Source organism: Elephas maximus, chromosome 23 (assembly GCF_024166365.1).
Source record: "Elephas maximus indicus isolate mEleMax1 chromosome 23, mEleMax1 primary haplotype, whole genome shotgun sequence".
In the NCBI taxonomy this organism is placed as follows: domain Eukaryota; kingdom Metazoa; phylum Chordata; class Mammalia; order Proboscidea; family Elephantidae; genus Elephas; species Elephas maximus.
In genome coordinates this window covers 62869846-62887034 of record NC_064841.1, presented here as the reverse complement: position 1 = coordinate 62887034, position 17189 = coordinate 62869846, and the positions used below count along the sequence as shown (strand labels likewise).

Here is a 17189-nt window from a genome sequence, read left to right as displayed (position 1 = left end):
AGTATTGAGTATACCGTGGCCTGCCAGAAGAATGAAAAAATCTGTCTTGGAAGAAGTATAGCCAGAATGCTCCTTAGAAGCAAGGATGGCGAGACTTCGTCTCATGTACTTTGGACAAGTTATCAGGAGGGACCAATCCCTGCAGAAGGATATCATGCTTGGTAAAAGTAGGCGGTCAGTGAAAAAGAGGAAGACCCTCAATGAGAAGGATTGACACAGTGGCTGCGACAATGGGCTCGAACATAACGATTGTGAGGATGGCTCAGGACTGGGAGTGTTTCATTCTATTGTACCTAGAGTTGCTATGAGTCAGAACCAACTCGACAGCACCTGAGAACAACAACAAAGACTGTGGCCAGAAGGGCCATGTTAAGTAATCTACTGCAGCACATCCCCCCTGAGTCCACTCCCATTCATGTTGGGTAGGGTTACATAGGTACATCACTAGTGGGCTATCTCGACTGCTATGAAATATAGCAGTATTCACTGTCAACCCTGATTTTGCCATCCCATCAGGCCCTTGTTAATTCTGGCGTACAGGTTCAGTGGTATAGTCTCTTGCTCAGGGATTATCTCTGGTTAGGGATTATCCCTGGTCCTGGGACTGCAACATCTGGTAGGAAAAAAGCAATTTTAGGTGATGTGGGGAAGAACTGTACAATGGCACCAGCATCCTCCCCCAGCCCCTCTTCCCTAGATCCTTCAGAGAAGCATAGGAATCTGTCCAGTGGTGAGCCTCCTTTTGCCCTCCTCATGTTGAATGTGAGCACATGCCCAGCAAGGCATGTGAGCCAGCCCTTCATGCCTTTATCTCTCCTTGTTTTAGATAACAAATATTTCAATTGTCCATTCCAAGTCTTTATCAAGCCATGACTTTGAGGGTGGTATGCAACATGGTATCCCATGTTGCATTTAAAATAAATAAATAAATAATAAATATTTTTAAATTTATTTTTATGCAACATGGTATATCCATTTAATATGATGTTTCTTGGCCCATTACTGTACCATGTGGACTGTAAAATGTGTTTGCTGGTTTGATGAAATATAACTCGGTGGCCCAAATTGGTACAGTGTCTTTTGTTCCAGTCCCTTAATGGTATTTTCAGCATTTGCATCTGTCACAGGATATGCAAAGCCCAATCCAGAGTCAGTATCTGTTCCTTTGAGGACCCATTTGTATTCACCATGTCACCAGCATCGTTGGTCCAATACGATCAAATCGCCAGCTATGTGTAGGGCCTTCCTCCTGGGGAATCTGCCCCATAGCCTTGTGCAACTTGTGTCTTCTTGCTGGCAGACAGAAAAAAAAAAAAAACCAAACCTAGTGCCGTCAAGTCAATATCGACTCATAGCTGGCAGACAGAGCAGTCCTTATTGTCATTTTGTGCCTCAGCGGTTGCAAGAGGGATGTATCTAGATTCAGCTCATCTCTGTGTTGCTGCAGCACCTTCATGTCCACTCATTTCATGGACCCAACTGGCCACCTAAAATGAGCGTACCAACAATTCCACTTGCTGATTCTAATTGCTTTCAGATCCAGGAAAGGGTTGCTTTGATGGGCATTGACATGTCCTATTCCGGTGTGCCCTCTAAATTCCCAGAGTGCTTTCCATAGGTCAGTGCCCCACATGGGTGTCCCCTTAATCTAATTTTCCATCACCCATTTGCCTGAGTTGGTAAAAAATCCAAACATACGGGCTCTCACCATTGCTGAACTCTTCCATCATGGCTACGAAGATAGCATGCAATTCATCCCATTGAGCTGACCTGTTCTTCCTGTCTTCAATCGAGATCTTTCCATCTGCTGGTCTTAATTCAGCAGCCTTCCACATCAGATGTTGTCCCTGTGTCCTGGACCTGCCATCTGTGAACCAATTACTCTTCTGCTGGTCAGCAGAAAGTTGTTCATAGGGCACCGTCCACATGAAAATTGGCTCTGGCAGCTTCTCAGGTGGTTCCAGGGTAGGACCTATGGTAAGAGAGGCTACCTGCTCATCAGTATAGTGGGCACCTCTCTGCATCTCCCCAGTAGCTTGTTCTTGTATGAACCATTTCCATTTTATTATGGAACTATTTTGGGCACTACCTTCCTTATTAGAGTATTTCTTTGACATCACCCAGGACATTATGGGTATTTCAGGTCTCATGATGATTTTTTGTCCTCCTGTCATTGAGGCATTGCCCAATGGCAAGTGAGTAACTGCCATTCAAATGACATGTATCATGCTGTAGCCTCTGGAAACTTTCTAGTCCAGAATCCCAGTAGTCGCTATAGGGCGATGTTCTCAGGTTTTTGCCATAAGCTCCAGTCTGCATAAGCGTGTGTGGCAAACATCTCCAAAATCATGTCTGAATGTGGATCATAAAGGCCTAAAGGAAGGGAGAGTGAAACTGCTTTCTGTAATTCAGACATAGCCTGCTCTTACTCTGGTCTCCATTCAGACACAGTTTTCTTCCAAGGGGTTTTATGGATCAGAGCCAGCAGTATTCCCGGATGTGCATTATGTGTTCTCCAAAATCCAAATAGGCCAACCAAACATTGGACAACCTGCTTAGTTTTGGGGGTAGGTAGCGACAGCATCTTATTCTTGGTGGTCTGCTAAATGTCACAGGTAGTCCCTGCCCAAGTTATTCCCAAGAATTACACCATTTGGGCAATGCCCTTGATTTTTTGCTGGATATTAACTAGCCTTTTGGTCATGTGGACCACCACTGCATTCAAATCAGCCCTAGCCTGTTTTTTGGTGTTTGATATTAACATAATATCATCAATATAATGTATCATTACACTTGTGATCTGCACCAAGTCCAGGTCTTCTAACCAAGCTATGGCAGTAGGCTGGTGAATTCAAGCAACCCTGTGGCAATACAATGGAAGTAAATTGGGATCCTTCCCATGTGGAAGCAAACTGCAGCAGCATTTTTGCCAAGATTGGGATTGAGAAAAAGGCATTTGCAGGATCAATTACTGAGTACCAGTCTCTTTAGCCTGCTGTATTTTCTACACCAGTGACACCCTGTCTGGAACAGCTGATGCCACAGATAAAACCAAACCTGTTGCTCTCAAGTTGATTCTGACTCATAGTGACCTGAAAGGATAGAGTAGAACTGCCCTGTAGGGTTTCCAAGGAGCGGCTGGTGGATTTGAACTGCTGACCTTTTGGTTAGCTGCCTGAACTCTTAACCACTGGGCCACCAGGGTGCTGAAGATGGCACTACTCTATTTAGGCCTCAGTAGTCTATTGTCAGCTTTCATGAACCATCTACTTTGTTCATGGGCCATAAACCAACTGCCATTGAGTTAGTTATTCCTACTCCTAGGGACCCTATTGGACAGAGGAGAACTGCCCCATAGGGTTTCCAAGGCTGTAAATCTTTACGGAAGCAGACTGCCACATCTTTCTCCTGCAGAGTGGTTAGTGGGTTCAAACTGCTGACCTTTCCGTTGCGGTCAAGCATCTTAACCACTGTGCCACGAAGGCTACTCTTCACAGACCGTATGGGGCTGTTATACAGAGAATTTGTAGGCACCAACACCCCAGCCTTTAGCAAGTTTTTAGTCAAAGCAGTAATCTCCTTTTGTCCACAGGTATCTTATGTTGTCTCAGATTAACAACCTGAGTGGGTTTAGGCAATTCTAATGGTTCCTGTTTAGCATGTCCAGTCAATACTGGCCTAAGGGTAGGCTTATGTGCCTTCAGTTTTACAATATTAGGTAGAGGAACGTTACCCAATTAGACATAATCTCCATACTAATAATACATTCAGGTAAGGGGAATCCAACTACTTCATAGAAAAAAAAAAAAAATCTTCCAATTCTTCAAACTTTCACCTTAGTCCCATCAACTGTTGCATCCCCGTATCCTCCTAGCCTAACTTTAGGCCCCTTCAAGATTTTATTGACAGGTTTTAGGATTATGGTACATTGGGGCTCCTGATCCCAGGAGCCCCAAGAATATCTTTTCCCCACGGTCAAGTTCATTTCACCCACACTTGTGCATGTGGCCTTGGGTCTGGCCCCCTTGTCAATGCTTATCTTGATTGACTAGCTGAGCCTCTGCTTCAAATGGTCTCAGGTGGGACTTCCCATTGTAAATTCCTCCCAACTGGCGTGAATAGAATGGACTTGCTTAGGCCTCTTTAACATTGGGGGACCAGCAGGTATTTCCGTTGACCCACCCAACCTCCTATAGTACTGCCTTAGAACCTTTGTTGCAGCTCCATCAATGTCCGCTATATTCATTGCATTTCTTAGTAAGCATTAAAAAATCTCCATCATGCTGGGGTAAATTCTTTCCCCATTGCATCTTGCTGTTCTTCTATGAATCACCCATAACGTTTCTTTGCATCTGTGAGACCCATAAGGGGAAACTGTGCCAACAGAATCCTGACAAGGCTTCTTGGATTGTTGCTTTGTTTCCGAGTAGCAAGGTTACAAGGGGTGCCTGTGTAGAAGGGACTCCCTTGATTACCATATCTACCATGGCCAGTGTAAGGGGCATACTCACTGGATGAATATCTTGATCACCATAAAGCTATTCCTGTATGGCTTGCATAAGCAGCACTTCATTTGCTTCCTGTGGAGTGTTCCATTGGGTATTTAGGCGGGGAGAGGACAGTTTGCCTTCTCAGGGTAGACAAATCTCACTGCTTATTTTATCCAGTCCATCAGGCCAGATTAACCTGCTGTGTATCTGAATCTTGTATCGTCATTCATGGCTGTTGCATAATGAGTTGTGAGTCTTGCATCAAACTAAACATACTCCTCCATTCTGCAGCATTCAAAACTAAAGACATCCCCCTAAATAAGTCACTTTCATAATCCAATTTAGTAACGGTTCCTCAGGAAGCTGACGATACCAATCTAAAAATTGAAGCAACTCCTTTGCACTATACCCCCTGGTTTCAGTAGTTTCTTGGTTTTTCCTGTTTCCTTCCCAGACTACCTTCTTGGCGACCAGTGGTCGTAGGGGCCCTTCCTGTTGTTCCAACATGATTTTTCCTTTCTGGGTTGGCCTTGAGACTAGTGGCTGTACCTCTGACCAGACTGGATCTGGGCTTGGTTCAGTACTACAATCTCCTCTTTCTTTTTCCTTGTTCTTGCAGCTAATACTGATAACAGCAACCAAGGAATTGTTACTTATCACTCAGTATTTCTTTATGCATCCAACTAGCGAATTCCTCAGGAGTTAGATCCACCACTCCTACGTCCCATGAATAGCTTTTGACTTGGGTAACTGATTGCAACATAACAGCTGCTTCAATCCATGGGTGTTTTTTTATCCCATCCAGAAACAAAAGGTTTCTCATTCTCCCATTTATCCCTTTTTTCCTCAAAACCACATATCCCAGTGATCCTGGGCTGTTGCAGTGAATCCTACCATTTTGACACCAACTAAATGGATAATTGATAAGAATCAGCACAAAGCTGGTTTCTATGTGACGGAAGTTGAAGATGTCCCAAATGTCCAACTTTCCCAAACTGCTGTCCCACCCCATCATCTCTAACACCAACTATTCCCCCTCCCCTCAGTACTCTCCCTCTGGTCTTGGGGTTCTGTAATTTCCTGCAATGCCTCACAGAACTCACGAACCATACTTACACTTCAGTGGTTTCTAAGGGACTTAACGGTACAGCTGGGGATGAGGAACAACTCAGAGGTAACAGGAACAACTCAGGACACAGGTCTGGATCAGAGCAGCTTCTCCTCACCCTCTGCTCCTGGGCCCTTGTTATGGATTGAATTTTGTCTCCCCAAAAATGTGTGTCAACTTGGCTAGGCCATGATTCCCAGTATCGAGTGATTGTCCACCATTTTGTGATCTGGCGTGATTTTCCTGTGTGTTGTACATCCTGCTTCTATGATGTTAATGAGGTGGGTTTATGGGCAGTTGTGTTAATGAGGCAGGACTCAATCTACAAGATAAGTTGTGTTTTAAGTCAATCTCTTGAGATATAAAAGAAGTGAGCAGAGCAGAGACATGGGGACCTTATACCACCAAGAAAGTAGTGCCAGGAGCAGAGTGTGTCCATTGGACCTAGAGTCCCTGTGCAGAGGGAAGGGACCATGGGAAGTTTGATGATAGGGACCTTGCTCCAGGCCCAATAGAGAGAGAAAGCCTTCCCCTGGAGCTGGCCCCTTGAATTTGGACTTCTAGCCAACTAAACTGTGAGAGAATAAACTTCTGTTTGTTAAAGGCATCCACTTGTGGTATTTCTGTTATAGCAGCACTAGATACCTAAGACAGCTCTGCTTGCGGCTCTCAGGCGAGTGTTACAACTCTTAGCTCTGTGGGTCGGCAAGCCCCACAGCAGTTGTCTTGTGCCAGTCTCCTGGTCCCTGCCATCTCGCTCTGCTATTGCTGTTGTTACTCCTGTGCTGCTGTCTCTCTGTGTCATCCATGTTACAGGCCTTCCCTCTCTCTCCATGTCTCCCTTTAACCCTAGTGGAATGACAAAACTGATGAGTCCCCTTATTATGGTTTCATATACCCTATTTGCGTGGTCCCACCCCCACCAAGGGTTGCTCGGACTTTATTTGCATGAGCAGCAAGCTGTCTGTCTTAGTTATCTAGTGCTACAATAACAGAAATGCTATAAGTTAATGGCTTTAATAAAGAAATTTATTTTCTCAAAGTTTAGGAGGCTAGAAGTCTGAATTTGGGGTATCAGCTCTAGGGGAAGGCTTTCTGTCTCTGTCAGCACTGTGGGAAGGTCCATACCTCCTTTCAACATCTCCAACATTCCTTGGAGATCTTCGTATGTCTGGGCATCAGTCTGCCCCCTGGGTCTAGGAGGTTCTTAGCGTTAGATCCCTGGGTCCAAAGGAAGCTCTCCGCTCCCAGGTCTTCATTCCTGGTGATGGTGAAGTCCCTCCCCTCTCTGCTCGCTTCTCTCTCCTTTTATCTCTTGAATGATAAAAGATATGATTCAAGCAAGGGTGTGACTTGAGTCACCCTTTTGTAACGCTGTGAGTCAAGATACACCTCACACTGATCCTGCCTCATTAAAGTATAGAGGTTAGGATTTATAACACATCACAAGATGGAGGATAATTATATCAGAACACAAAAATTGAGGCCAACTGCACAGTACTGGGAATCGTGACCTATCCAAGTTGACTTGTAATTTTTGGTGACACAGTTCAATCCATGACACTGTTGAATCCCTTTGGTGGGCCACAAGTACGTTATTTGCGTAGACACACCCAGTCATTGTGTGGAAGTCAGAAAGACTATGGCTAGAAGGGCCATATTAAGTAATTCATTGCACTGCATCAGGCTAAGAATTTAAGATCAGGCTATTCCTTAACAACTTTAGGTTTATCCACTTTAACTGATAAGTTACTGTCTATTTTGTGTAAATATGTATAACATAAAACTAGAAAGACTGTGTAATGGATTGAATTGTATCCTCCCAAGATATGTGTCAACTTGGTTAGGCCACTTGTGGTTTTCCTCCATTTTGTGATTTTCCTATGTGTTATAATCTTTGCTTGTGGTTACAGAGGATTAGGGTAGGATGTAAGACCCTTGCTCAGGCCACATCCCTGATCCAGTGTAAAGGGAGTTTCCCTGGGGTGTGGCCTGTACCACCTTTTATGTCTCAAGAGATGAAAGGGAAGCAAGCAGAGAATTGGGGACCTCGTAGCACCAAGAGTGCAGTGCCAGGAGCAGAATGCATCCTTTGGACCTGAGGTTCCTGCTCTGAGATGCTCCCAGACCAAGGGAAGATGGATGACAAGGACCTTCCTCCAGAGCTGACAGACAGTGAAAGCCAATTTGGACTTTCAGCCTACTTTACTGTAAGGAAATAAAATTTCTCTTTGTTAAAGCCATCCCACTTGTGGTGTTTCTATTATAGCAGCACTAGGTGACCAGGACAAACGTGTGGATCTTTTGGGTGAATACTTCCTACTCCATTTTCTCGGCATTTACAGCGGTACTCTGCATTCCTCCAAGTATCATTTACTGCGCGTGGTGTAACGAGGAGTCAGGTCTGTTGTCTGAATTCTGGAACTACACCTTACTAGCTTTGTGATCATGTGCAAGTTTCCAAACCTGTACTCTTATCTCAAAAAAGGTATCAATACTATTTCATGTGATTGTTGGGAAGATCAAACAGTTCAATGAAGGTAAACCATAGGTGGTCAGTAATTGAAGGTTTTTCTCCTCTCCTTCTCCCCTTTCCTTACTAACAATGTGGTAAGACAGTTCCGTCTGACTGAAAGCCATGTTTTATGGATTTACGTGACCGTATCGAGCAGATAAATCATTTGTGTTACATTACAAAATGTTGATTTGATCAATCAAAGGATTTATCAGTTATTGTTTAAAATAAGGTTTCCTTAAATGCTATCAAATGTTATTTTATAGGTCATCAGTAGTAATTTAATATGTTTTTGACTTGGTTTCATCGTCAAACAAGCAGGAGGTTCCATTAGACGATCTGAGATTCCAACACCTATAAACTTCCTCTGTTCTATGGCTATATTATCTCATTTCTGGACAGATTTTATATTGTGATTTCACTGACAGCGTAAATTCTCATTTCTGGAAATAAATAGCGCATTTTGTTTTTTTGGTATCTGGCTTGCCGTGTGTTCTGGCGGAGCATCTGTGAATGAAAACACGTAAATCCGTGTATTTATATGTGTATGTATATATTTAATGTACTCAACATTATTTTAAAAAAGCTGTCTCTCCCATGATAACTGTACTTAGACATGAAAGATTGAGCAAAATTATACCATAGAATACCTAGTAAAGGCCAGGATTAGACAGTCATTTGCCAGATAAATTCAAGGCATAGATTGTGAGAGTGGTTAAAAAAAATGGAGTTTTCCAAGGTATATTTAATCTCCACGGCTACTATCACGACCTGTTGCTGTCAAGTTGACTAATAGCGACCGTATGGGACAAAGTAGAACTGCCCCATAGGGTTTCCAAAGAGCAGCTGGAGGATTCGAACTGCTGATGTTTTGGTTAGCAGCTGTAGCTCTTAACCAGTGTGCCACCAGGGCTCCTAATCTTCACAGGATGTCGTTAAATTTAATTGTTTTTTTTTTTTTTTTGGCTAGGGATGGTTTGATTGTAGTCCTGTTTGAAGGTATGGAGGTGGAATAAATGACCTTTGAAGTCCCTTTATAACCTTGTAATTCTGTCCATTAGAAATGGTTGATCAGAAGCTCCTCTTCAGCAACCTATTAAAAAAATGAGCTTAAGTTTGAAATTTTTATTCATTCTAATCTTCGTTTGGTTTGAAGATATTTTTAGTAAACACTTTTTATAGTTTTTAATCATGTCTAAGTGTTGTTTTCTGTAGTTACTACTTTGTGCTTAGTTACTGACCGCAGCTGACTTGCCAAGGTGTCCTGGGAGTCCTGAGAACAAGAACGACGTAGACGTTTACTGAGTGCGTCTGTCCCGCGTTTCAGTTCGCAGACATTAACGGTGCCTCTGTCGGGTGGTGCACCACACAGGTAGGAGCCGGCCCGTCCACAGAGAGCTTCCCGTCCAGTCGGTGCTCAGTGAACGCTCAGTCGTGGTGCGCCCACTGCTGTGGTTCTTGGAGGAGATAGTCTCCAAAAAATATAATGTGTATTATTTCTAGCTTTCTTAACTTTTGCACGTTTGGAAAACAAATACTAAAACTTCATTTGTTGTACCTTTTTTAAGTACTGTTGTTCCTTTAGTCACTTTTATTCCTCTGTCCCCATGAATCTTTATACTTCATTATCCATTCTTCCTGATGATTTCCCTTCTTTACATTTTTCTTGGCGATTTGGAGGTAGAAAAGAATATGAATGAGAGAGGGAATTAAGTTCTGTTTTATTTTTCTTACCTCCTTATGAAGGAACCCTGGTGGTGCAGCAGTTAAGCTCTTAGCCGGTGACTGAAAGGTTGGCGGTTCCAACACGCCAGCTGCCCCATGGGAGAAAGATGGGGCAGTCTGCTTCCGTAGGGATTGTTGTTGTTGTCAGGTGCCATCGAGTTGCCTCTGACTCACAGTGACTCTATAGGACAGAGTAGAACTGCCTCACAGGGTCTCCTAGTCTGTAATCTTACGGAAGCTGATCACCAGGTCTTTTCTTGTGGAGCGGCTGAGGGGTTAGAACCGCTGATCTTTCTACGTGAAACCGTATGAGGCAATTCTGGTCTGTCCTGTAGGGTCTCTGTGAGTTGAAATCAACTCGATGGCAGTGGGATTTGTGGAACCTGCTTATGAGACTATGGATGAAAGTGTTATTTAACACACTTCTTGGCATTAGTGTAGGTATTTTTATGCTTATTTCCTTTGAATCTTTGAAGGCAGTGATTATGTTGATAACTCCACATGGCCTTACATAGTTTCTTTCATGTCATGTTGTTGTTATGTGCAGGTTGAATTGATTTTGACTCGTAGGGACCCCATATGATAGAGTCGGAACTGCCGCATAGGATTTTCTAGCCTGTAATCTTTACGGGAGCAGATTCCTACGTCTTTCTCTTGTGGCGCTGGTGGGTGGGTTCAAACCATCAACCTTTTGGTTTGCAACTGAGCACTTAACCATTGTGCTACCAGGGTTCCTCTTATATGTCATAGGTGTTTGCCAAATGATGTGGTTGGTGCTTACTAAATAGAGTGGACGAAGAATGGATGAGTGAATGAATATGATAATAAAATTACTTGTAAAAAAAAAAACACTACTTGATGAAATATAGTAATACAGATCAAAAAAAGTTTGTCATTGAAAACATGAAATAAAGGAATAAATTGTATTTAATTGTATAGTCAGCTACAAGAAGATACATTTTTTATTTCATTTCCACTAATTAGCCTTTTAATTTTGGAGTAGCTGTGTGATAACTAAGAAGGAGTTGATGGGTTTTGAAGGAATTTGACTAGTAGAGTATGATGAGCCAAGAGTGCCGGCTCTGAGTTAGACACATTTGGGTTGAAATCCAGGCTCTGTGGGCAAGGTATTTAAATATGCTAAACTTTAGATTCCCTCACTATTAAATGGGGAGATAATAGTTTTTTTTTTTAAAGCATTATGAGGATTAAATGAGATAATGGCTAGGAAGTACTATCATATTTGCCTGACATGTGGTAAGTATTCTCCTACAATAAATGTTGGTGTTAGTATTATGCTAAAAGCTTACTCAGGCACTTCAGATAAAATTTATAGTTTAGCCTGTGATCTTGAGACTAGCAAGTGGTAAACATTTTCTGTCTTTTATAATTTATGCCAAAGGAATTTAGTACATAGTTAGAAATTATTGTGATGGTCACTTTTAAGGAACATTTAAGCTCTTGGAACCACCTATTTAGGTTTCTCTTACGTTTCATGGACAGGTCTTTTTGTTTCTGAAGTATTCTGGAAGGGAGCTCGGGTAGGGAAAGCCATCAAAGGCCTTCATTGCTACAGACATCCTCTTGTTGTCTCTGGGTTCGTAGCCGTGTTTTCCAGCGTTCAGTGCAAGCTGCAGGCCTTGAGAATATTGCCCAACATGAAGAGATGGGAGGGACTGTGGTTTTTAAAGTTGATTTGGTGAGTAGTACTCACATAGTAGGTTAGTTTATCGCTAGTAAAATATACCTCAGGATGCATTAGCTTGAGAAGCTGTGCTTATGCGTCTTCTTCATTGCCTCTGTCTGTGGCAGTCGTTACGTGAAATGAACTGGATATTGATTGATTTGGAGAATCTTTTTTTTTTAAAGATGTAAAACCCCAAAACCAAACCAGCTGCTGTTGAGTCGATTCTGACTCACGGCAATGCCATGTGTGTGTCAGAGCAGAGCTGTGTTTCACAGGGTTTTCAATGACTCTGATCTTTCAGAAATAGATCTCCAGGCCTTTCTTCCGATGTGCCTCTGGCTGAATTTGAATTGCCAACCTTTAGGTTAGTAGCTGAGCACTTAATTGCTTGTACCACCCAGGATCTCCTAAAAGATGTGAAGCCTGGACGTATTGGCAGAATTCAGTGTGGCACAAAATGCTGAAACTTTGTCGGTTAGCTACAACAGTTCTAATGAGGGTTATTTACTTCACATTGCCGTAGTTGAGATTGTTTCCGTGTTTCTAAAACAAACATCTACTTTCAGGAATTTACAACTCAGGAAGAGAAATGGAGCAGTATAAGAGAAATACGGAAATGGGAGAATGAAAATAGTTTGAAGCAGAAAGATTTTTTTTTCTCAAGCCCTACACATATTTAGGTATAATTTACATAAAATTAGTTGGAAAAGTGTTTTCTTTCCTATTTTGAAACATTTCTCCTTCTTTTTCTGAGTTATTCCTGATCTGTTAACCCGAACTCACTGCCCCCTAAGCTTCCGATCTGATCTTTCAGATTGCTGTGGTCAGTTTGATCCCATATAGGTAGATCTTGAAAGAGCACAATGCTCAAGGCAGACATTCTTAACTAATTGATCTATTGTTTGGTTTTGAGAAGACTACGGGAAATATTTTTGGTTTAAGGTTAAAGGTTATCTCAGGGCAATAGTTTCAGGGGTTCATCCAGCCTCCATGGCTCTAGAAAATCTGGATTCCATGGGAATTAAAAATTCTGTTCTGCATTTTCTCCCTTTTGATCAGGATTCTTCCATGGAATCTTTAATCAAAACGTTCAGTAAGGGTAGCTGGGCACCATCCAGTTCTTCAGGTCTCATGGTAACAGGAGCAGCTGTCCATGAAGGCAGTTAGCCTCACATTCCATGTCCTCCTCCTGTTCCTGACTCTTCTTCTCTTGCTCCAGGTGCGTAGAGACCAGTTGTTGTACTTCGGATGGTTGCTTGCAAGATTTAAGGCCCCAGGCGCACTAAAAAAATTTTTTTTTTTTGGAACAGAAGCACTAAACACAATATTAGGCCAATTAACTAGGATTTCCCATGAAACCAGGACCCTAAACTCCAGACCAAGGAACCAAATCCCATGAGGTGTTCAGCTGCACACAGCAGCCTCAGCATCTACACTTACTTTTGTCAGCTTTGTAAATATATCTGTCATGGATTGAATTGTGGCCCCCCAAAATATGTATCAACTTGCCTAGGCTGTGATTCCCAGTATTGTGTGGTTGTCCACCATTTTGTCATCTGATGTGATTTTCCTGTGTGTTTTAAACCCTACCTCTGTGATGTTAATGAGGCAGGATTAGAGGCAGTTAATGTCAATGAGGCAGGATTCAATCTACAGGATTAGGTTGTGTCTTCAGGCAATCTCTTTTGAGATATAAAACAGAGAAGTGAAGCAGAGACGTGGGAGGACCTCATACCACCAACGAAGCACCACCAGGAGCAGAGTGCGTCCTTTGGACCTGAGGTTCCTGCACTGAGACGCTCCTAGATCAAGGAAAGTGATGACAAAGACCTTCCCCCAGAGCTGACAGAGAGAGAAAGCCTTCCCTTGGAGCTGGTGCCCTGAATTCAAACTTCTAGCCTCCTAGACTATGAGAGAGTAAATTTCTCTTTGTTAAAGCCATCCACTTGTGGTATTTCTGTTGTAGCAGCACTAGATGACTAAGAATATCAATCACAAAACTTTTTGCCAATTCAGCTTAAAGGTGTACAACTTACTGACAGCAATTACAGTAATCAGCCATGCAAACCTACCCTCAGTCACCCCGACCTTTCCATCACTGTAAACTGAAACTCTGCTCCACAAGCAACGACCACCCCCCCTTCAGCCCCTAAAATTCAAGTATGTTTGAAGGTGACTGTGTGTCTTACAGGGGGCGGGGGAGAAGGGGGAGGAAGATTTAAACCTTTGGTGACCCAGTTATTTTTTGCTTTGAATTTTTTTGTTGACACCATGTGTTTTCATCAGTGAAAGCGCGCTGAGTCATTGAATGTGTCTGAATTTTTGGTTAAGAGCTTGGCTGCCAACCAAAAGGCTAGCAGCTCAAATCCACCATCCGCTCCTCGGAAACCTTATGGCATAGTTGCGCTCTGTCCCGTAGGGTTGCTGTGTGACGGAATTGATTCGGTGGCAGCAGGTTTGGTTTTTGGTTTGAGTATGGATTTTTTTTTCTTGCCCCCCCCCCCCCACAAGCTTACTCTAACTGTTTAGTGGTACATATGAAGTACCAGTAATCATACCCCAGAGTCCCCACAGGGTCTGTTAGTACATGTGTAACAAAAATTTTCAAAATTTCTATTTTTCCTACCCAAAATTCAGACACCTCATATAATATCTTGTAAAAACCATAATTTGCAGCACACGCCCATTTTTTTGGTTTCAAACAGTCATAGAGGCCCCTGCCTTACGGCAGCATGCACTACCAGTGGTACAGCAGTTTCCCAATAAAGCCCAGAGGCTAAAAAATTCATGGTTGCTCTATGTACTGCTGGGCTCAAAAGGGTTAAAGGAGAAGCAGGAGATATTGCTGGAGAGACAGAAGTCCTCTCATGTTTAGAGCTGAGTCATGAGAGAGAGTTGAGTAATTATCTGGGACAAAATGAGGCAGTATTCGTTTTTGGTCTGAGCATAGAACTTGAGCTGAGCTCTTCACCTTGATCTGAGCGTAGAATTGTCCTTGAAGATATTGCTGGGGTCATTCTGTGTAGGGCAACGTTGCCAGGTCAGTTCAACAGCAAAATGCTGCGGGAGATGCTGACTTCATTACTGAACACAGGATAAACGCAAGAGAAGGTAATTACTGATGTTGCTAGAATCTTTCAGCTCTTGTGTTTATTTAACTTGACCTTTTAACTGTTCTAGAAACTTCTAATTGATACAAAGGAGATTTAAAAAATTGTATTTTTACGATTATGGTTAAAAGTAATTGAAGTTATGGTGTAGCTTTTGGGAGTTTATAATGAAAACTGGGTCAGTTGGTATCTTGCTATTTATGAGGGAAGATTAGCTGTTCCAAACTTGTATATGCATGTTGAGTGTGGAGTAAAAATAATAGTTTACATTGATTTAGTGCTCATTATATGCCTGGAATGATGCTAATGTATAAACCACATTTAATTTTCAAGATAACATTATGATAAATATTATTTTATACATGTAGAATTTGGAGGCTTGGAGAAATTGATTTGCTTGAGGTCACACCTTAAAATTTGTGGTGCCTAGATTCATACCCAAATTTTTCTGTCTGAAATGTTTATATTGCCTTCACACTTGAATAGTTTAGTATGTAATTCTAGGTTGACAGTTTTCCCCCCTCTTAGCACTCAGAAGATATTCCACTGTTCCAAGATTTTCAAAGTTCCTGTTGAAGGTGGGCTGTCAATATAATTATTTTTCCTTTGTAGATAATCTGTTGCTTTGCTTTTAGTGTTCTTCAGTATTATTAAATTGTCTTTTCCTGTTTCAGCTGCTGTCCAGTGGGTCCTGACTCATGGCGACCCCATGTGTGTCAGAGTAGAACTGTGCTCCATAGGGTTTTCAGTGGCTGATTTTTTGGAAGTAGATCGTCGGGCCTTTCTTCTGACGGGCTTCTGGGTGGACTTGGACCTCCATGAGACAACACAGCAAAGCCGTATGGTGCTCACAGGTGGTCCCAGATTGCTAATTAACCCAACAACCAACCCAGTGCCGTCGAGTCGATTCTGACTCATAGCGACCCTATAGGACAGAGCAGAACTGCCCCACAGAGTTTCCAAGGAGTGCCTGGTGGATTCGAACTGCTGACCCAGCTGTTAGAAAAAAAGGCACAATTGCTAAATGTGATTGCTCGACGCATGGGGGGACTTGACTTAACCAGTAAGCAAGGCTTACATTAATTATATTAAGGCTCACATTCGTTAAACAAGGTACCCACAGACTTACGTTAATTAAACAAGGCATGCACAGGCTTACACTCGTGTTTACTTACTAATCTGTAGTGAACAATTTCACATGGGTTTCACCACACCTTTGCTGTGGTGTAAGACAGGTGAAGTTGTTTACTACAGATTAGTAGATATGCTCAAGCAAGCCTGTGCATACCTTGCTTATTGAAATCTGGCCCTGGCTCCATGACTATCGCATACTTCCAATCAGGCCTGAACACATGGGACGCTCCAGAGTATTAGCACATGGAAAGTAGCATTTATTGCTTACAAGAGGAAGCAGACAGCACTCCAGAAAAAATGCACAATCACTGTTGAGTTCTCCTCCCCCGGCAGTTTGAAAAGCCTGTCCTGGCGGATGGGGACTCTTCCAAGCAAACCCTGTCCCGTGGGTAAGGGGCTTAAAAAAGGGAGGGACCTACCTTCTGCCAGTACTCTCTGACCAGGTAGGTCCAGTGGGTTGGACACTTATACTATAAGTACTTCCACCTACCACCGTAGCTGAGGGACCACAAGGCCCCACACTGGCACTTTTTGTACCCCCAAACCCCTGGCACCCTACATTAACAAACATCAGGGGTTGAGGGGGTGGCGGGCCCATCTTGCCTTCTCAGGTTCTGAGGTTTATTGCCAAGGTGATGAGCTGGACATGCCCAGCTCATTTGTTCATGCTTAAAGTGTTGCCTGGCTGTTTTAGAAGGACAAAAAATCCATTGCCATGAGGTCCTATTCCGACTCAAGGGACCCTATAGGAGAGAGTAGAACTGCCCCATAGGGTTTCCAAGGAGTGACTGGTGGATTTGAACTGTCAACCTTTTGGGGAGCAGCCAGGCGTCAGCCAAGATCTTAACCACTGCGCTACCAGGGCTTCAATCTGACTAAAAGTTTACTATTTTTATTGATCTTTCCTAAGGACTAGTTTTTGGTGGCATTGAATTTTTTTTGTTTTCTGTTTCATTGATTTTTGCTGTTAAAAATTTTTATGTCCTTCCTTCTCTTGTTTTGGGTTTAATTTGCTTTGCTTTTCTTTGTTTCTTAAGATGGAAGCTGAGATCAGGGATCAGTAAATTATGCTCCGTGGACCAAACCCAGTCTGCCACCTGTTTTTGAATGACCCATGAGCTAAGGATGATTTTTATGTTTTTAAACAGCTGAAAAAGATCAAAAGAATATTATTTTGTGACATGTGAAAATTATTTGAAATTCAGATTTCAGTGCCCACAAATAAAGTTTTATTTTAACGTCGTCTTGTTTTGTTTACACATTGTCTGTGGTTGCTTTTGTGGTAGGGCAGCAGAGTAGAGTAGTTGCAGCAGAGGCCCTGTGGCATTCTCATTGCTTTGTACTGCTGCTTGGTGCTCTATAATCAGTGTTTCAAGCGCCATGCATATCACCCTGCTGTGACATTTTATTTTTTATTACC

The 17189-nt window shown here is 42.6% G+C and overlaps 1 protein-coding gene across 10 annotated transcripts in view; it reads left to right on the top strand.

Annotated features, from left to right (window-relative positions):
- KATNAL1 (katanin catalytic subunit A1 like 1) overlaps window positions 1–17189 on the top strand; it is a 306368-nt gene that overhangs the window by 169248 nt on the left and 119931 nt on the right. Inside the window, exon 2 of one of the 10 annotated variants that reach the window (XM_049867861.1) lies at window positions 15310–15489. The exons of 8 other annotated variants lie outside the window; for them this stretch is intronic. The gene's annotated coding sequence lies outside the window, so the exon portion shown is untranslated. Of the gene's footprint in view, window positions 1–13798; window positions 14637–15309; window positions 15490–17189 lie in introns of those variants that run through there. One more of the 10 variants, XM_049867862.1, reaches the window with a different exon arrangement.